The sequence below is a fragment of the Cygnus olor genome, chromosome 2 (genome assembly GCF_009769625.2).
Source record: "Cygnus olor isolate bCygOlo1 chromosome 2, bCygOlo1.pri.v2, whole genome shotgun sequence".
NCBI classification, from domain to species: domain Eukaryota; kingdom Metazoa; phylum Chordata; class Aves; order Anseriformes; family Anatidae; genus Cygnus; species Cygnus olor.
Window position 1 is genome coordinate 94,826,112 of NC_049170.1, and position 21,465 is coordinate 94,847,576.

Genomic DNA, 21,465 nt, shown 5'->3' on the forward strand with positions numbered 1-21,465 from the left:
TTAAATGTCTCATGGTACTCAATTTAAGTGATTCTACTCATATATAATCTCCAAATCCTTTATATGACAGTAGATATCTTAAAGAGTATGAAGAAGTACAAGTTCAGTTCTGAACAAGATAATATATTAACATTGAAAATGAAGAATTAATTTAATCAAATATGCTATGTCTTACCAAAAAAATAATAATAATAATTTGCAATCAAAGGATCAGTTGACATCTAATGAAATGGGCGAGGCTGTAAACAGTGATCTAGTAAAGACATGCCATCCTTGTGGAACAGGATTGAAAATCATCTCTGAAGGCAGAGAAACTTCAGAGCTCCCCAGCTGTACAGCAGGAAACAATCGTACAGGATAAACTCTCAGATTAACCCAGTTTAGATTTCACTTTAACAGGATCCTTCATATTAAACGTATTATGTAGTAGTGTTACATAAGAGGAATGATAAAACATTTGGAGGTAGTGATCTCCTCCAGGGACCTGAAGTGGATAAGAGGGGAAAAAAAAAAAATATATGAAAAAAAAACAGTTCAGTGAGTTTAAAACAGCAAAAATAAACTGTCAAAGGAAGCCTCATGGTCAAACTGGAAAAAATCCTAGCTCCCATATGGAAAGCGGAGAAAGCAAAAGTAGTGTCTTTTCTATTTCAGTCAAACTCTTTTCACACATATATTTGACCAGTTCAGAATTCAGAAAGAATTTTGCTTTCCCAGACTTTTTCTGTGCTAGTGAGACTAGTCAGAATAGTCAAAATAGATTTCCTTGGACACTATAACTAAATTCAAAATGTCATCATCTTTCCAGCTTGTATTTATTTTAGAGATATCTTGATGTGTTTCTCTATGAGGACTATTAGGGATGCCTGGGAAATTTACAATCACTTTGCTTTGTACTCCTTTGTCTCTCTGTGTCACCAATAAATTTGTCCTGTTGGAGAAAAGATTACTTTAATGCATTATGACCAAACATGTGCATTGTTAAAGGAGTAAAGAATACCACAATACATAGACTCAGAAAAATGACACACTGGCTTTAGTGACACACTGGCTTAATCATTATCAATTTCTTTTATTTAAGACTAGAGCAACTTATTTGCCTTTTGTGGATAACATGTTTTTTTTTGTTTTTTTTTTTTTTTTGGAAGAAGATTTATACATGTACACTGAATTTCAATAAAAAGCTTGAGAGAGACACAGGTTTCATGTATGTAAAAAAACATGTTATTTAAGTTGCTGAAAGACTTGGAGCAGAATTTTGTCCTTGAATATATAGGTCGCCACTGTTTACTTTAATGGGAGGTATATGCCATATTCCAGTGATCAACCTTGGCATTTGAAGAGAACTCCAGCTAGGAAACCAAATGCTTTTTTTTTCTTAGATATACTGCAGTTATCATTGCTGGAAAGATGTAGACAACAGCAGACCATAGAATTAGAAGCTCCTTCAATTTTGTTTATTTTAGAAGCATATCTGTTCCATGGCAGGCTTGAAGAAGTCTTCTTAATTCTTCCTAGTGTCAGTCATGTATCAAACTGTCACAGCACCAACTCTTGCACCAAAACCTATCTAAATATCCTGTCTTCTTTTTTCATTCAGGATGATACATTGGCTTTCAGAACCCACCCTTACATTTCTGGGCAACATAGATGCACCGTATTGCTCAAATATGAAAAAAAAAAAAAAAGAGGTGTAAAGTTTATGAAAGTGTCTGAAGTGTAGTTCTGGCTTAATACTGTTTTGTGGTTGGTTTTGGTATAGTTTTGTTTTGTTTTTGTTCTTTGTTGGGGTGGAGGGGTTGTTTGGTTGTTTTGTTTTGTTTTTAGTGAAAGTCCAAGGTATTTTTCTATTACTCTAGCCTGGTTATTTTGCCATACAGGTTCTGGTTGCATTCATCTCTCTTTATTTCATACTGGTTTAAAATGCCTGAAACTAAAGATTTTTGTTTGTTTGTTTATATCAAATTCCACAGTCCATCAAGTTAATATATTAATTTGTCATAGGTCACAGAATATGAATAGTTATGTAGGAGAGTACTAGCAATTCATTTTTGAAGGAGAAAGATTTAATTCCCTGGAGATGATATAGCAGGTATTTTGCAAGTGAAGGAATACTATCACTTAAATCCTCAAATACTTTCATCCATTGTTTTCAAAAGTAGAACATGCATTAGCCCATATTAATTCAACCTCTCTGTGACCCACAGCAACATATCACTGTCCTTAATCTTTACAAATGGCTTTTGCACTCTTCACCATCAAAAACTTTCTTTTTGCTGATCAATACAAAGTGTATTTGAAAAGAGCATTATCTGCCTTTGAAAAGGCCTTCTGGACAATCAATGGTCTTCAGAAGCAGATGCTGATCAAGCAAGCATAGGCAACGTTGTAGAAAGCTAGTAAATATTGATCTCAATTCAGAAAAGGAAATTGCCTTGCAGTTGCAGTGTCTGACATCATTTAGGCTATAAGTTTACTAAACATCTGATTGGCTGGTGTGGTAAACACGATGGTGCATCATCACTGATTAATGAGCTTGTATGAATAACATGCCTTAAAATTTTAATTTGGTCACAGCATGGCACTTAAACTAGAGTTAACCCAAACTCAAAGAATTTTCATTTAACTTGTAAAGAAAACACAAGTAATACTCACTGTCCACATGGTTTCACAGTAGACTGAGACAAGTGAAAACAAAAGCTCTGGCACTGGCATTTTTTACGAATTTGGACTCCCTAATAAAAAGGAAAAAAAAAAATATATTTAATCATTTATATACACCAGGCAACATCCCGAACTTAATTGGTTTGACAAAGTTACAGACTCTATTCATTTCTCTGTTTACCAAGATTTTATTGGTAGAACCTGTTATTTCTGATAGCAGAAACAGCATTTTACACTAGGCTTAGATCCAGCCAGTACAACTCCACTAGTATGGATAGAAGGAAAGATGCAAAGAAACCTCAGCAGATAATCCAAACTTCCATGTAATGCATTATAATAAAACATGAATTATTCTAGATTTATGATGCTGTTTATGACAGAAATCTTGTTTGGTACTTCCAAATTATGAGTCACATAATTAGCTGTCAGAAAACTGCACTGACCATCATTCTGTAAAAGATATTTAGGCTTACAGTACCATATAAATCACCAAATGTCTATGGTCATATCCTGTGTCACTGAAGTCAATAGGACTAAATTGATATTCACCAGCCTGTCTGATCATTCCTTCAGACTGCTGTAGGAAAGGTTGTTCCTCACAAATGTAGGACAAAAATACACTAATTTTAGGTCAAAGATTCAGAACTATCTACACTGATAGAATTGCCTCAATCAGTCCCCTTCCTCTCCCCCCATCCCCACCCCCACTCCCCACCCCCTTCCATTAGTCTACTCACGCTAGAATAAAAACAAATCCCAAAATCTCAGCAGTCCCAGGATGGACCACTTACCTTTGAGCCAGCAAAATGCTAGACAAAGTGTAAGAGAAGAATACCAGAACACAATAAGCATTTTGTTCCAAAGAGCTATTCTTCATCGTGGTTCCTTATGAGAAAAGTGGGATTGGACTGATACAGTCAGTCTGAACAAGACAGACACTTATAATTTTACTCAGCAGAATAGGGATGAGAAAGTCTACAGCCATTCCTTTAGTTCACTCAAAGGCTAGGGAAATGTACTGGCCATAAGCTCTGTGCAAATCATCTTCATCAAAACAGAATAATTGGACTTTTCACAAAACGTGTTTTCTATTTAACACGAAAAGACTACCTCCTCTGTCAGAGGAAATTTTAAGACTATCTTACTGATTTGTTGTTACAGATTTACAGACTTGTAAATAATTGCAAAAGACCTTCATTTGGACTCCCAAACTAACAAGGATATACCTTACTACATGGACAAAATTAAGATCTAAAATGTTTTTACAACGTGAGAAAGTTTAGAGTAAAATTCAATGCATTAAGAAGGACTTAGACCTCACATTTTAGACCTGAGCTGAAAAATACTAATAATTAAAAAATAAATAAAAATACAAATACAAAAAAAACCAAGTTCTGAAACATTTTAAAGCCAAATTTTCTAGACTTAGCCTCTAATTTTGCAGACACAAACACAGTAATTGGGCATAAAATGCTCATGTACCATAAAGTTCTTACAGTGTGGTATTTGGGCTATATCAGGAGGTGAATCAGGGAGCTGCTGTGTGGTTTTACAGCCACTATATACTTTGAAGGGTGGGAAGAGTAGATGGGGCTGTCTGGATTGTAGCTGAACAATGGATCTGAAATAGGGCTGTTTCTAGAATCTGTGTGGAGAATAAAATATGACAGAACAATATTTCTTGCTGACTGTTTGTGGGCAGTTGAAGAGTGCTGGGTTTGGGTTGACAAGCCATATGTGATAAATGGTGCATAGTTTTGTGTGACTGTATTTCGCAGCAAGAGGTGAAGGCTTTGTCTTATTTTGGGAATGCACTGTAGTGTGATGACTGTGTTTGCAGAATGGTGGTCTGATGCCAACCACTATGGGAAGACTTGCTTGTGAAACTTCACATACATGACACCATCACAACATTGACAATCACTTCTTAGCATTATTAGCATTGTTCTGCAATAATACTCTGAATCCCTGTTGGAATGTACGGCACACTGTTGACTGTTCTTGTATTGACCAAACACATAATGAAACAGAGTTCCTTACCAAGGGGGAATGGCTCTTGCTATCTCTCTGCTGCTGACTCAGTATTAAAAGTACATTAGCAGAGTAAGTTCCATGTAACTACACTTCCTAACTATACGCTAACACACATGGCTTAATGTATGTCGTCTTTGGTGCTGTTACTCATAATTTACACAAAACATGTGAAGGAGGCCCAACAGAGGGCTCTTAAACTATTTTAGAATATTAATCAGTTCCTACACACAACAGCTTTTATGCTGTTTTAAAGTAGGTTACAAAAGCAGAAGCAAGCAAGCAAGCTGCAAGTACAAACCTCGGTCAGGGTAACATCCCTCGGTCCCATACTGTTATCAACACCTAGCAAAGGCAATTCTAAGGGAATTACATGGTTGCTAATCATCAACTCCATGACTACATGAATCCTTAAAATTAATCAAAAACAGAATAATTCCTGTTGCGTATCACCCACTTTTGTTTTTTTTTTTTTTACTTTTTTTTTTTTTTTAATTTCCCCTAGGAGAACCCATCTTTCAAATTAAGGAGCTACTACTGACCTGCTACACAGGTCAGTGGGCATCTCCACCACACTCTAGGCCCTGCCTGTGCTGGGGTGGAGGCATTGGGCCAGGATGGTGACTTCTTGGTCCTCTGAAAGTCAAAAGAATGAGTAACATCACTGGAAACAACTCTATAGGAACAACTAAGAAGAATACCATATCAAATCCTTGTATTGGGGTAGCATTTAAATGAGGAAAAAAAAAAAAAAAAAAAAAAGAGTGGCATGATAGTGTAATGAAAACCTCCCAGACAAAAACAGTTGTTTACAATGAAAGGTCATTATTGTTTTATACAATGTAATATGCTGATTTTAAGGACATCATCATATCTATGAGATCCTAATTAGTAGTACTGTTTCTTTGGTCCTGAACATGATAAAAAGTGAAGCTCAGCACAGTAATTTTTTGCTTTAACCCGAGCAATGAGAGCCTGATCCCCTGATATACCCAACAAAATCCTCTCAGCTTTTGCAGCTTGGTGAATATAGCCAAATCTGCATTCAACGTGTTTTCCACATTTCCATCATTGTGCAGAATGAAGCCATGCAAAGCCCCAGGGACATGTGTTTAGCTGCCATTCTGCAGCACTTGTAGCATTTTAACTTGAAGCCTCTGGGAAAAAGCCACATACATATTACTATGGCTTTGGAGTTTAAATTGTTAGTTGATGTGTCCTGTTTATCAAATTCAGTTTGTGCCTGAAAAATAGACCTGGCCCTGCAAGCAGTGAGAGGTTTGGGCTATTTGTTTGTTTGTTTTAAATAAAAGCCTAAAGAAATGGCATTCACAAATAATCAAGTATTTGTCCCTCGTCTGCCTCTGAGTTATTTTATACTTAAATTGACTCATTGCTGACGTAAGTTTTGCAAGGTGCTGTTCTCACCTATTTGACCTTCTTTATGAAATATGCTTATGTGAGTAAAAAGGAGACAGGCTGTCCCATTCTTCGTTCAGTGGGGTTTGTTTTTGGTGTGGTTAGCCAGTGTAAAAAAAAAAAAAAAAGAGAAAACTTAAAAAACAATCTCATGTAAATCTCAGTATACATAATCAAACAGGAGCAGCATTTTGAAAGCAGTAAATCATTTCATTTCTCTTCAGCTGTTAACAAGGAAATATATTTTTATATATATACACCTTATATATATTTTTTCTTTGATATATTTTTGCAGGTAAGAGCATTTCTGTAGATTAGGACGTGTGTTGTTGATTTCCATTAGTATATACTAATCTGCCATCCATTTATTGCATTAGTTGTAAATGAAACAATATCTGAGTTGCAGTGCAAAGACAGTCAATATTACTTTTTAAGCCTAAAGAAAGGCCTTCACAAGTGAAAGGATTAACTTTTTCAGTTTGTTTGGAACACCTCTTCTTAAAAAAAAAAAAAGTTTTATTGTTTTGAATGAGCTTATGTTGGCCAGCTAGTCTATTACCCAGGGAACAAATGTTTCCTTGTGAGCATGAGACAACTTGCAACTCTTATTACGGTATTTCAAATAATGGGAAGTAATGGTAAAATTATGGCAATAAACTCAAAATCGTAATAAGCAAGTCTGTTACACAACGTGCATTCCCCACATCGTTCCTTTACTGGTGCCAAAAGCATGTCACTCAGGTAATTTGTGTTAGACTTTTAACAAGACTTAGAAGCAATTATTATGAAACACTGACACAACAGATCTCACCAACAATTGAAGTTTGACAGCTTGTGAGAAAAGTCTCATGTTTATGTCATTGGAGAGGTGATCCCTGTATGACCTCCTTTTTCACTGCTGTGAATGATAAACTATCGTTCTCCAGTGGTACCTCACTATAGCTGAAGGCCCAAACATACTGTATTTGTAAAGGAAATTTTCATCTGGTTCTCTGAATCAAATAAAGCTGGAAACTCCTGTGGTTCCTTTGACTGATCTGGTTTAGCTTTATGGTATGCTCCAACTGAATAGAGCGCTAAATGCCTAACAGATCTCCACATTGTCTACTTTGTAAAGGTCTGTGGAAAAAAACAGATACATATGCAGAGTTACTTTCTGATTGAAAATAGCTTCATATTTGCTTGCAAAATGAAATAACCCGCATGTGGGGGGGAGAGAGAGAGAGGGAGAATGTTAGTATCTATTGCAATACATTCACTTACCTTGTTTCAGAGTAGAGCTTGGAGGAATAATTTATTGCTTTCAGTCCTTCCAGCATCTGTAAGCACCCAAATCATCTACTTGTAATCCACATTTCAGAGACAAATGGAAGATAATGTAGTAGTCAGGACTGCACACTCACACTGCAAGAATTACTCCAAACCAGCTTGAGCTGATCAGAAATGCCATGGAGCACCAAAGAAAAAAGAATCTTCAGGCAGTGAGTTTAAAGCTCCCTTTTCTTGAACATGGAAGCTATACAGAAGCCGTATCCATTTCCTGCTGTATGACTTGGCTCCATGCTATACCTCACCCTGTGCCCAATTGGAACTTCATGAGAAATACTCTTCCATCTACTACAATGTCACACATTGGCCAAACTGCAAGTCTTCCTAAAAAAGATCACTTGGTATTGTTAAGCATATGCAAAATGGAAGAGTGTACTTTTTTGCTTAATTGTTCTAATAAATATAAATAAATAAATAAACAGTAAGACATGCTAAGGGTTACAAAGTGGCCCACAAGGCATCAGATTAAAATACCTTTCTTTTCATTTGTGTACTCTGACTCTTCATTTGCATTGCTTGCATAATATCAGAAAAAACCTAGCCCTCAAAACTATTTTTGCTTCAATTAGTATATTATGCAGCTGATAATCTACCTTGGGTGTTACTTCACTTGTACTTTCACAACAATATCAATATAACCCATGTTAAGTGGTTTTAATGACTACCTCCTAATCAGATTTTAATGCCATCTCCTAACCAGAGAAGCCTGAGCTTTTACAGTTATATTCTCTCACCACTTTCATTTATAACTACAGATATGCAAAGCTTTGCTAATTTTAGCTCAGATAAAAGGAAAAGTTTCAGTGTGAATGAAGGATATCTAACAAACTGCAAAGTAATTGTGTATGCCTGTTGCATTGGTATGTTTCCCAGACACAGACGAAAAAGTATCTGAGAGACAGCAAATTGGTGTGAAATACTACAAAGTACCTTTTACACAAACACACCCTGTGGTACTTCAGTAACAGTCTGGCACTTCAGTGACACAAGGAAAACAAACAAACAAACAAAAACTTGTGTCAGGAATTTGAATACACGGTCCTGTGATAATCTAAGATATTTAAAATGATGAAATTTGAGCAATGAATTACGTGTTGACTATGTAGCCTTCTGCTACCTTGGGCTCTTGGCTCTCTTACTACTATAGCTTATCCTCTCAAAGATCTTTAACAGAGGTCCTTCTTTAGTCTCTGAATAAAGTTGCAAAGCTTCAAACATAGCTGTTGGGATACCCCCAGTAATAACAGAGCACAGTTCCATTATTGTGTCACTGAATATGACTGAACATAACAATTCTTCTAGAAACTAGGAAGATAAAGCTCTACAAGTACATACAGGCATGAACTCTACATTACTGCTTGTGCTCCATGATGAATCTTTGACCAGTACCCTTCCATGTATCTGCTCCCTCTCCCCTACTATTCTTTATTTTATTTACTGCCATTGAAACAGATTAGATGTCTCAAGGATATGAGTCATTTCACTCATTACTACAAAACAAATGTAGGTTTGTGTGAATCACTATCATTAACAGAAATGACAGTGCTCCTAATTGCAAATAATGACTCAACAAGTGTTGCTCTTCTGTAACAAATCTACAAACTGCTCAGAGCGGAGCACCAGACAGCCCTGGAGAATTCACCATTTCCTATGCTATAATGGGGACTTTGCCACAAAATTTGGTGAGTTTAATCCAGTTAGTGAGTTTAATCCAGTTGTTTTTACATACTTATTCATGTCCCTAGTAAGACTACCCAAAAATGGCACAACTCATCAGATCTATTTGCATTCTTATCCAATGGACTGCAGTGTTTCAAAAAACAGCTGCCTTCTGCCTCCAGGTACCTCTCCAGAAGTAACATATCTAATAACATCTATTATAGCCATGCTGCCCTATGGACAGATAAAGCACCTTTGTCCTACAAGGATATTAAAAGTCAGAGCTTTTATTACTAACTGAACTTCAGACTAAACAAACCAACTTAATAGTCAACAAGAACAGAGAAGGGTGAAAGAAAAATCCTAACTTTGAAGTAACAGAAATGACTTGGCACAAAAAAAAAACCAACACAACTGAAAGTATACTCACAGTTTAGGCTTCTGTGCCATTTGCAATTGCCTCCTTGATCCTTGGTACTTCATCACATCTGTAAAATTGATCATAGAGTAGTATCGCACCTGAAATGCGATAAATAAATAAATAAATAAATAATCCCTCCCTAAGGTTACAAGTCATAACTGCAGACTTTCAGCCTCAGGGTTAAGGCAAGAATTGTATTCTTCTTGTGCAGCACCTGAAACAGGTGCTGGACATGGCAGAACTTCTGACATTTAGGAGTTAATATAGCTAGTGTGTTTGTGTATGCACTAATTATGGATCACAGCATGCACTAGGATGCTAAGAAAGTTCAAAGAGAATATTAGATCCCTGACTCCAGCAGATGCACAGCTCTGGGGTATAAGAAAAAAAAAATGTGTGAGCAAATCATACAAGCTTCCTGAGCAGCTAGAAACAAACCTGGAATCCTGCAGGCTATTGTTGGATTTGTAAAATTGACAATAGCCTCTGCAACTTGTAATTTAGTCTTGTTTTTCCTTACTATTAAGATTATTGTTTCAGCTTACTGAGCTCATGAAAATGTAAAAAGTAGAGAATGGAGGGATTCTCTGCCAGTACTTATGCTATAAAATATTAACCTGTTGACACCTCACATTAAAAATGGATTCATTGTTCGATAGACCATAATAGTTCTACCATCTTTATATAAGCATCATACACTATTCTAACTAAAATGCTTTGAAACTGCTCCTTCAATCTGTACAACTAAGTTCAGTTTATACAATATTTAGAATACAGTTAACATTTTATATGTACAGCTTTTGTTGTTTGAAGACCACCAGATCAGGCCATAAATTTGGTTGTCTTACAGCTGTTTGGGCAGAGCAGCACAAAGTAGTTAAGGTTAGAAATACATAGTAAAGAACTCTCTAATGCAAACCATAGACTTTGAGGCCAAAAACAATTACTATGTTCCATCACTCAGCTCATCTTAAAAGAACTTCACATGGTCATTAACAGGGCAGAGTGCTTCATTCCACTTCTGTGGTGGCATAGAGCTCATTTGGAAGGGCATCCATTATCAGTCAAGCAAAACTGACCTGCAAGCCTGCCTTTCATCTTGTTTTCACTGTATGCAGCGCAATATCTTGGAGTAACACATATTCCAAAAAGGACATCCAGTTCTGAGCTGAAGACACCATGAGAAGGAAAAGACACAATTTTACCCCAGTAATCTGTTTCAAGAGCTTCTCAGGCCTACTGTAAAAACGTGTGCTTGATTTCTCAGATGACTCTGACTTGTCTTGGCCTCTAGACATTGGTTCTAATTATGCTGCTCTCTACTAGATTAAAGCGCCTTCAGTATCCCATACTCTCTCTCCTGACATTACTTTTTACTGTGAGATAAAGATAATTCTGTTTATCATATTAAGAATGTCAGAGGTGATTTTATGTTTCTTGCAGTAAAATGCCTTCTCCTGGGCCTCAAATAATTGCTGTAGGTCTTTGCTGCAATTTTGGGTATCCTTTAAAATGTGGATATTAAAACTAAGTGCATGTATATACCTACATATTTGTTAATTACTTCCCTGTTCTCATTTCCAAGGAGCATAGTCTCTCTCTCTCTTTTTTTTTTTTTTTTTTTTTTTTGCCTCAGCTTCACCATTCAAACACTACATTGTCAGGATCAATTGATTCTCAAGATGCAACCCTCCATACTGTAGCTACACACAGTGCTCCTTGGCGCTTAATTCTGTGGTGTTTCTTATGAATGCATCTTTTTCACTAATGCATCCAGACTTGACCATCTAGCCCCCAGCACTGTTAATATCTCTGTCAATCCCCCAAGATTTTGTCAACTACAGTTCTGTATATCTCTCCAAATTAACTTCTTGAATATTATTAGACCTGAAATCTTTTCTAGATACAGCCTACTCAACAACAATCCTCCAATGACATTTTTTGAATTTTGAAATCTATTAAGTTATACCTATATAACACAAAACTGGGAGGAGAAATGCCAAAACATGACACATACATACAGTAAAGTGCAGTATCAAGCAGAAATCTGGTTATTGTACAGGTGTCCTGTTATGGTTCCTGGTCATCCCTTCCATGTAGAATAAATACTCTATTGCTTAGCACAGATATGTTCTTAGTTTATCTGTGTAGCACTTCATTGATGCTACCTCTCAAGCGGGTGTTGCTAGCAATTCTCACAGCATCACAAAATGATTAAGATCAGACAGGATCTCTGGAGATCACCTAGTTCAATCCCCTACACAAGGCAGGGTCAAGTACAACAGGCTGTTCAGAACACTGACCAGTTGCATTTTAAATAACTCCAAGGACAGAGACTCCATGGCCGCTCTGGGCAACCTGTTCCGGAGAACAATCTTAAAGCATTTTTTTTCCTTATGTTTAAGTAGAATTTCCTGCATTTCATTTTATGCCTGTTGCCTCTCAAATTTTTATCAGACACCACTTAGAAGAGTCTGGCTCCATTTTCTTTACTCCATTCTATCACACTGCAGTAAGATTTGCCCCTGAGCCTTCCTTTCTCCTGCTTAAGTGATCCCAACTCTCTCAGCCTCTCCTTGTGCTGCCATTCAGGGAGACTTCGACAGGCTGGAAGGTTGGGCCGACAGGAACCTCATGAAGTTCAACAAGGGCAAGTGTAGGGTCCTGCACCTACAGAGGAATAACCCAAAGCACCAGTAAAGGGGTGGGGAGGGTGGACAGACTGAGAGAACTGGGTCTGTTTAGCTTAGAAAAGAGAAGACTGAGGGGAGACCTCATTAATGTATATAAATATCTGAGGGGAGGGTGTCGAGAGGATGGAGCCGGTCTTTTCAGTTGTGCCCAGTGATAGGACAAGAGGCAACAGGCACAAACTGAAGCATAGGAGGTTCTGGTTGAATACGAGAGGGCAATTCTTTACTGTGAGGGTGACAGAGCACTGGAACAGGTTTCCCAGAGAGGTTGTGGAGTCTTCTTCTCTGGAAATATTCAAAATCTGCCTGAATGCCATCTTCTGCAACGTGCTCTATGTGGTCCTGCTTGGCAGGAGGGTTGGACTAGATGATCTTCAGAGGTTCCTTCCAAACTCAGCCATTCCGTGATTCTGAAAAGATACTGTCCCTTCAGCATCTTTGTGGCCTTTTAGTGGCTTTGCCCCAGCTTGTCCATGTCTCTCTTGTACTGAGCAACCCAGATCTGGGCACACAACTCCAGAGGAAATCTCACCATGGCTGTGCAGAAATGAAGAATCACCACCCTCAACCCACTGATGAAACTCTTTCAGATGCATCTTGAGTGCTGCTGGCCACTTTTGCTACAAGAGCATTTTTCTGGCTCATGTTTCATTTGGTGTTCACAACAATCCCCAGAGCCTTTTCTGTAAAGCTGCTTTCCAGTTAGTGAGGTCCCAGCCTGTATGGCATGGGTGCCTGGGGTTTCTTCATTTCCAGTGGCAGGACTTAATCCCCTTTACTCAGATTTAGAAGACTCTTGTTGGCCTAGTTCTATAACTTCTGTAGATCCCTCTTAAAGAGAGTGCAGCCAACTGGTGCATCAATCACTCCTCATATGCAAACCTGCTGAGTGCTCTCTGTCCCATCATGAAAGTCCTTAATGAAGATGTTAAAACATACCAGCTCTACTACCAACCCATGAAGTACAGCAATAGCAACTGACCTTCAGCTGGACTTCATGCCCCGGCCACAGTCCTTTAAGACCTTTAAGGTCAGACTGCTCTCCATCCACTTCATTGTCCTTTCGTCTAGCAGTGACTCATTAGGTTATCAATAAGAAATTCATATGGGGACAGTGTTGAAAGTATTACTGAAGCCAAGATGACAGTCACCGCTCTCCCCTCACCCCAAACTGTCATCTCATCATAGAAGACTATCAGGCCGGCCAAGCATGGTTTCCCATTCTTAAACCCATCCTGACTACTTCCAACCACCTCTTGTCCTTCACATGTCCAAAAACATATGCCAGGATTCTTTGCTGCATCATATTGCACACAATCAGTGAGGCTGACTGGTCTGTAGTTCTCTGGATCCCCTTTCTTGCTTTTCTTGAAGATACGGATTACATTTGCATTCTTTCAGCCATCAGAAAACACTTCCAGCCACCATGACCTGTCAGAGATAATAAAAAGTGGCCTCACAATGACATCAGACAGCTCCCTTGGCATTTGTGGGTGCCATAGAGGTTCAATTTATTTATATGCTCCCTAATTTGATCCTCCTCTACCAAGGACAGAGTTTTATTTCTCCAGACTTCCACAGTGAAGCAAGACAGTTTCTAGCATGACTGGACTAATCTTCCCTGAATTTGTTCACTCCTTTTTTTTTTAATTCTCTGGTTATAGAATCAATAGTATATTTTTTGTGTATGGGGTTTAAATCTGAAGGTTGCTTCCTCTTCAACCTTCTCCAAACTACTTACAATTTTAATACCCACTCTACTCTTTTTTTTTTTTTTTTTTGCTATCTCTTTATCTCTTTTCAAAGTTGAAGGGAATATTGAAACTTTACTCACACACCAGTTGTTCCATTCCTTTCACCATACTTGTTACCCTTTGCTGCTACTAAGACAAAAACATGTCAAAATTCAAAGGAAGACATGTATGAACAAGATGCGCATCTTGATTTGTATTATGTAATCAGAGTGAAAGAGAATATCACATTTTTCAGCATGAATACAAGTTGCTCCCACTTTTTCCAATTGTTTCTTCTGTCTTTTTGTCCTTATTTATTCATTTTGCAAAGAAATTAGTCCATTTGACTGTATCCCCCCAAATCCTGGTACATGTGTACAGCTGCCAGGAGAAAAGCATTGTTTTCTTTTTGCAAGTCCACCCCAAAGTGTAGCGTCTGGCTCTAATTCACTATTCTCCCATGAAGGCCATGGGGAGGATTACGTTTATTTCTTCCCTATTCCCTCTTCCCTAGCTAATGTCTGCTGCTGTCACACACTGCTGATAGCAGCAGAGCGAGATGGGTAAACCAGATCAAAGAGAAATGTCAGCTCCAATATTTGTCCATAGCACTGTAAAGTAACAAGGAGTTGAACAGAGTCATGCCATTTTTCAGCATTTACATTTCATAGCTGGCACTTCTTCACCATGCATCTCGGTATTAATAGCTTCATAATAAGTAAAAGCCAAATTCCTAACCCTCCATAACCCCATCAAGTTCAAGAGGTCTGAAAAGAGGTAGCACAAGGCTGAATTGGGCTCTGTGATTCAGAACTGACATCCTGGCGAAGCAGTCTACAGCAGCACACATAGGAGAAATTTCCTTTCCACTACAGATTGCTATTGCAATTCTTGATTCAGCCTTTGTGCAGATTTATTCTGGAAGTCAAATAGGTATTTATTCTATGGAACAAATGCAGCATATGCAGTAGAGATTTTCAGGTTAGATAACTGAATATAATCAGAGAAGAGAATTTTGCCTTTTTTAAGGGACAAATCTGCATTCAGCAATAGAAAGGCTGTCTTAGTTGCAAAATACTTTGTTAAAAGCAGAACCTACCACTACTGCATTAAAAACGTTAGCTGGTATTCACATGGTGGATAAGTTCAAAAGGATCAGTAAAGGAAAATGAAAACAACCTCAGCACCTACAGTATTTAACAGCACTGGAATTCAACCTATGGAATTTATTCTTCAGAGGCCTGTATAGAGCTTTTATCATGAGTCTGAGGGAGAAATCGTGCGACACGCTGGCTCAGTTCTGTTTCTTTCAGCTATTCTGCAAACCTGTTGGATGATATCTTTTGCCATTTCCTTCCATTTACGTATGTAAAGTTTCTTTTTTTTTTCTTCTTGTAAAAACATACAATCTAATCAATTACTTTTCCCTAAGACACAAATTGCAGAGTGCCTTTGGATTTTCTTAACTGTTTTTCATGAATGTATTCATTTATATTTTTTAATAAAATTGTCACACACATTTCTGTATTTTTGACTTGTGTGCCTCTTTGTGATTTTAAATGGCACTTCAGTTGCTAAAGGTCGAGTGCCATTGCTCTAAGGGGCATATTTTCATTTTGGTGCATGAAGAGTTATGCACATCAATCTTTAATCAAGATGAAAAATCCTCCTAATGCTTTCTACTCACAAGTTCAGTGCATAGCAAAAGAAACTTAAAACAAAGTTGTGAGTTTCAAAAATTTATTTTGATGTTTTCATCTGGCAAGTCATTAATAATTTCATGATTCATTCTGAATGATTCTATTCTTTTGAAACCAATACCATCATTAACATTTGTGGCTCCTAGAGAAAAGCTTGTGTTGCCTTGTCAAAAAACAGTTATCATAAGAGGCAACTACTTTTAATAAATAAGATTATAATGTACTTTATGGCAGCTTCTGATGAAAACTTACATATGAGAATATCCAGATGAGGAACAATTCTAATTTCCAGGAAAATACAACAACACATGAAATTCTGGAATGTAATAAAACACATGCATTTGAAAGCAGCATTTCTTCCATGTAAAAAGAATAAGGAGGAAAAAAGCACAACTCAAGATGAAAGGTATATATTCTTATGAAGAACATCACATATAGCTGTCATAGGTAGCATGTACATGCAGAAACCCCAATTCATAATGCAGCAGAGTACTGTCGATGCAAACGGACATACCAAAGTCCATCCTTTTTACTTGTTTGGCCTCATGCTCATATCTATGAATGGATCCAATTTCTTAACTAGCTATGAATGGAACATTTTCTGTAACGGATTCATAATCAAGAACAAAATTAACATTTGAAATTCCAGTGGTGTTGCTTAGTTTTAAAAAAAAAATCAAAGAAATTGAGCACATATTGATAGTTTTATTTAAATGACTAATTTGATATCTGTTCTTTACATGAATGATCACAGAAAATATATTTAAAATCTGCTTTGTAGTCTGTGAAAATATGACAGATTGAAATACATTTTTTTCAAGTATTCCTTAGAAGTTTCTGAAAAAGAAAGAAAAATAAGGGAAAAATTGTGTTGAAGCACATTCCACTCTGAGGAAAGTAAGGGGAAAAATTATTGGAACAATTCACCTGGGTTTTTGTCTGATCAGTTTCTTTATGATTCCATTTTTAGTAGGAAAATAATACACCTAATAAAGCAAAAATTTTGCCAGACCTTTTAAAACATCAGAGTAAAATCCTCCTAGTTTTGATCATGAAAACTGTTTTATTTTTTGGAATTCATTTCAACAGGCATTCTGGTAAAACCAAAGATGGTAGAAATTTGCAGAGATGATTCTACCATCATTGTCTACCTACAAAAAGCTAATTTCCATCAGGTTTCCTGAATTTGTAATTTTATTCTAGAATAAAGTTACTAACCACTATGAGGAGAAATTGACTTTTTTTTTCCTCTACACAGGCAGAGGGGAATGATACTCATTATAAAATTCACTTACTTCAGAGAATAAATTGCACTTTATATCATTGCAAAAATTAAAGTTAGCACAGTGCAAAAAAATCTTTTTTAGACTGGAAATATTTATGGAAGTTACTACAATATTCCCTCATAAGAGTATCAGTTTTTTTAAACATGTTCAATTGAGGAAGTCTTGCTTACATGATGTTTGTTTTTTGTTAAAACATTCTTCCTATATATTTGATATATCATTGAATAAAAGTATTGAATTCATTTTCTCTCCCCTGATGCTTTTGCACTTCTGTGGGAACAAAATGATTTTTTCAAGTGCCTCACAGAGCTTCCGTTGGCTTTAGTTTCCTCTGAACGCTGCCAACTCAGGCTGCACAGATTTGGATCCTTCTTTTGTACCTGTTATTTTGAGGCTTAACCCTAATTTCAGTGTTACAAAATTCAGAGCTATAAATAATCAGTTCATTCTTTAACTGCAGAGGAGCTCTGTTAATCCTTTAAGAGCAATGTCTTTACATGCCTGAACATGTTTTCAATACCTTATTTCCTGTTGTTGAGCTGTGATATCAAACACACAAAACATGCAAGCAAGAACAAGTGATAAATACCAGTTTGCTATAACTCTCCCTCTCTCTCTCTGTTGGGAAATGCATGAGTCCCAACTGGATGTACATGTGCTTTCCCATGTGAGATTCCTCTCTCTAACAGTAACCAATGCACGTTTGTCACTGTCACTGAACTGGCTAATCCAGACAGTATAGAAGACTATGTATCACAAAACAATGGGACTAATTTGAGTGACAATCACTTAAATGGAGCAGTCTCTTAAGTGGCGTGCTGAAACACTGAGTTCACAAGTGAAGCATACTACTGCTTAAAAATAAGTGAATAGTGATAATTCACACCACAAAGGAAATTGTAATAATAATGACGCATCATTCATAGGTTTTCCCATACAAGGAAAAATAATACTAGCTGGAATTATAATTCTAGGGAAAAGCCTCATCAACAGTTCTTTCACATTCTTTACTATATATTTTTTTTTCCTATCTCTATACAGCTCACACACTGCATTTCTCCCTTGATTACATTTTCTTGGAGCAGAAACTAGTTTGGCATTCTCATCCAGGGTAAAGACCTCTTCCTGTGACCAACAGAAACGATTCTGCCGATTTGGCATGCTGTATTCTTGGGGGGAGATTCACAGGATGAATACAAGCTTGCTCCCTTTTCTGAGATCTCACTTACAGCTTTGAGTTTAAGATTGCAGCTTACACTGTCAAAATGCATGCTGATTTGATCCCCTCTTACAGCGCTGGATTCACAGAGAAGCTGGGCTCTGTTGTGGTGATAAAGGCCTATTCAATGTGGGGTCTGACCTGCGGAGACACTCAGCCCCAGAGGCTTCAATGGAGCTCTTGCACCCCCTGCAGCCCAAAAGTTAACAGCTCTCTCGAAAGGATGGAGAAAGAAAATATAGTAAAAAAAAAAAATAAATAAAAAAAGTAAAAAATAAAAAAATCCAACAATACAAAGAAGGAGAAAAAAAAAAGCACTCTTTAATGGCATTTCATTAAATGATTTCCATCATCCAGATCAAGTATCGTAACCTCATAATGTTGTTCTAAATTAACTGCCTGATTGATCATCAGCAGCTGAACTTCTCCCACGAGAAGCTCTGTGCTGTGGCCGTGTCACACGGGGAACACTGCCCTGGGACCCCCTGTGGCCCCGTGGGGTGGCTCAGGAGCGCCCCACTCCTCTTTGTGCCCCCACACACGGTGGAGACTCCCCATCCACAACCCCTTCTCTCTGCAGTGCTAGAGCTCGCCAACAAGTCTGTGCTGACAAAAGCTGGGCAATATATTTGCAGATTTATTTTTATATATATATATATATGCACATATATGCAACAACCTTTTTCTAAGCCAATATTAAAAACAAACAAACACACATTTGTCTGCCTAACGCACAGCCTGTGCGGAGAAGAGAGGAAAAAAAAAAAAAAAAAAAAGACACACCACAAAGAGCCCTGATCCTTCAACAGACATCTTAACACAGCAAGTCACACAAAGGACAGCGGGACTGGTAAAAGCAACTCCTGACAGATATAAAGGCTTGGAGTATCTTGTCTGCAAGTGTGGTGGCTTTGCAAAGAAACTACCAAACCTGGTTCAGCCCAAACTTTTCATAAGCTGTTGGTCATTCATTGAGATGTCTCATACAGGCAGACTACTCTGGCCATTGACACTTCCATTAGATACCAGTAAAGAAGTTTGCGACAGGAACTAAAGTTAACTAGAGAAAACGAGCAGAGTCACCAGTTTTATTTCAATTCTAAATCAGCAGCCTCTCTCCAGGCATTCTAAAGCCATTGCATGTATGTAAGAACTTTTTTGAACCATTTGGTAATCTCAGTTACACCACATAAATCTCATTTAACCCAATTAGATACAGTCAAGTTACTAGATACTGTCATAGATTAAACTAAAGAGAAAATATTAAAGTGGAGACAAAAGGAAGACCTCCAGGTGGAAAGTTCATTGTGAGAGCCGGGTGCCATTTATCAGGAAAATTATATTAACTAATACTCACATATAGTATTGTCTTCCTGTTTGCTCTGGTCACTTCCTGTTTCTTACCTGAACAGTAAAGTCTTCCTATCTTCTGCATTATATGTTTGTCTCCCGCAGTCAGGGTTTCAGTTCAGACCAAAATCCTAACGTTACATAGCCAATTAACAAAACGTGCCTCTCTCTTGCAAGCTCAGAGCAAATCATTACTGTGGAATGACTAGCTTTATGATGACATAGGGAGACTATGCCATCATCTGCAGAACTACCAGAACACATCTCCTTGTGAGGTAGCCACAGATGAGATCCACCATGTTACCCAAACTGAATTTGAGTGCTGTTGAACAACAAAAAACAGATGGCCGAAAATATCAAAGTAGTTCATCTTTTTACAGTCACAGAGATTAGATTTCACGCAATGATAGGTGGAGTTCTCTCTATAGCTAAATGGCCCTGTGTGCTGGGGCTTTAGTGAAAACAATAAATACCATCAAACATTTCATTAGAATAACTCCAGGAGTGAAAACTACCATCTCTTACCCTCAGCTTACCGGTACAAAAAAAATGTATGAAGGATTCCTTCCCCTGAGTAGACCTCCTCAAGATAACATTTCTTAATTAACACCTTAATTAGCACTAAGAGGGTATGGCCTGTAGTTTATTGGATCTATTTAACTCTCCAAGCAGCTGCATTGCTTTTAATCAGCAGCAATGTTTTTCAGAAAACAAAAACAACACTCCTGTTCCGAATATGCTGCAATATATTTAATCTTTTATCTCCCAGTCCAGCTTGGGAATCCTGCATAGAGACCTGCTTTACATCTAGGTTTTTTCTTTTCCATAAATAACTGGAGTTTATGCTTGTTATGACTGACCATAAGAAATTAATCTTAGCTATGAAGGCCTGGGAAAGTGAAAAGACTTGCCTAAGTTTCAGTGTCTATCCAGAGGATATAACCACTTAGGCCAATGTTCATATAGTGACAAGATCTTTACATGCCCAAATGAAGACAAGCTCTCCTTAGTGACCTGATTAAAACATGACTAAGTGGTATGTAAATTAATAGTGTAAAATAGCTTTTAATTTTTTGGTTATCTCCAGATCCAAAGGAAGACACAAAAACAATGTTTTGTTGTTGACTATATAATCTGTTTTGCATTACAATAATAGCTGACCACCGCAAAGAGCAGGGTGTTAGTACTCTCAGCCAAGTGACTCCTACTCTGCTCTTGCAGAAGCAGTATTTGCCTCCTTGCTGCTAGCTATGAGAAGATATGCTAGTTCTTAAATTACAAATGAAGTAAGATGCTGTTGGCAGGGTGGCCATTTTTAGCAGAACAAATTACAACCTAGGGCTGAAACAGCCCTTCTGAAATCAAGCAATTTCAATGGGAACAGAAGTAAACTGTATTCCTACTGACAGTCCAGTGTAACAGTAGTCCCTAATTTTCCCAACCACTAGAGCAGTAAGCACGTGCCTTGGTAATTGTCTATTCTTGTGGTCAAAAATCCTACAAACTCAGCACAAGATACACATACAACAGTATGCAAGAGGACAGAAAGAAGATGAACCTGAGAAGTGCTGAAAACAGTAAGAGGCTAAAAACACTAAATTAATTTTAAAAATGTTCAACATACTATCTTTATCTGTGGTTTTCACAGACAAAAGAGCTCGTACTGCACTGATAATAAATCTCTGACAATAAAGGCTGAAGTGTTAAAATCTATCCAATCATTTTTGGAAAAAAAAAAGAAAAAGTTTAATTTATATTTTATATTGCATTTCAATATCATTCTTCTTTCACTTTGGTTTATGCCATTTTCATTCAGCTAGAAACTGTCCTGACCAAATCAGAGTAAATGACAGAAACCAGGTAACGTTTTATAAGGTTGGGTTACTAATCCCGTAGGAGTCTTACTTCAGCTGCCGTGCTGAGAAATTACCTCTCAATAGACCCACATCAGAAATACTGAA

General features: G+C 37.4%; 1 long non-coding RNA gene across 4 annotated transcripts; it reads right to left on the bottom strand.

Moving 5' to 3' along the window:
- Nucleotides 1-1,844: 1,844 nt before the first annotated feature.
- Nucleotides 1,845-20,064, bottom strand: LOC121065592. Of its 4 annotated transcripts, XR_005817171.1 has the most exons (5): nucleotides 10,603-10,685; nucleotides 9,533-9,621; nucleotides 7,378-7,433; nucleotides 2,656-2,735; nucleotides 1,845-1,927 (listed from the first exon to the last, which is right to left on the bottom strand). It is a non-coding gene; the product is annotated as an uncharacterized LOC121065592 (long non-coding RNA). The 4 variants fall into 4 exon arrangements; XR_005817170.1 differs by lacking the exons at nucleotides 1,845-1,927; nucleotides 2,656-2,735; nucleotides 10,603-10,685 and adding exons at nucleotides 6,663-7,233; nucleotides 20,030-20,064; XR_005817173.1 differs by lacking the exons at nucleotides 1,845-1,927; nucleotides 2,656-2,735; nucleotides 10,603-10,685 and adding exons at nucleotides 6,663-7,233; nucleotides 19,559-19,743.
- Nucleotides 20,065-21,465: the final 1,401 nt, after the last annotated feature.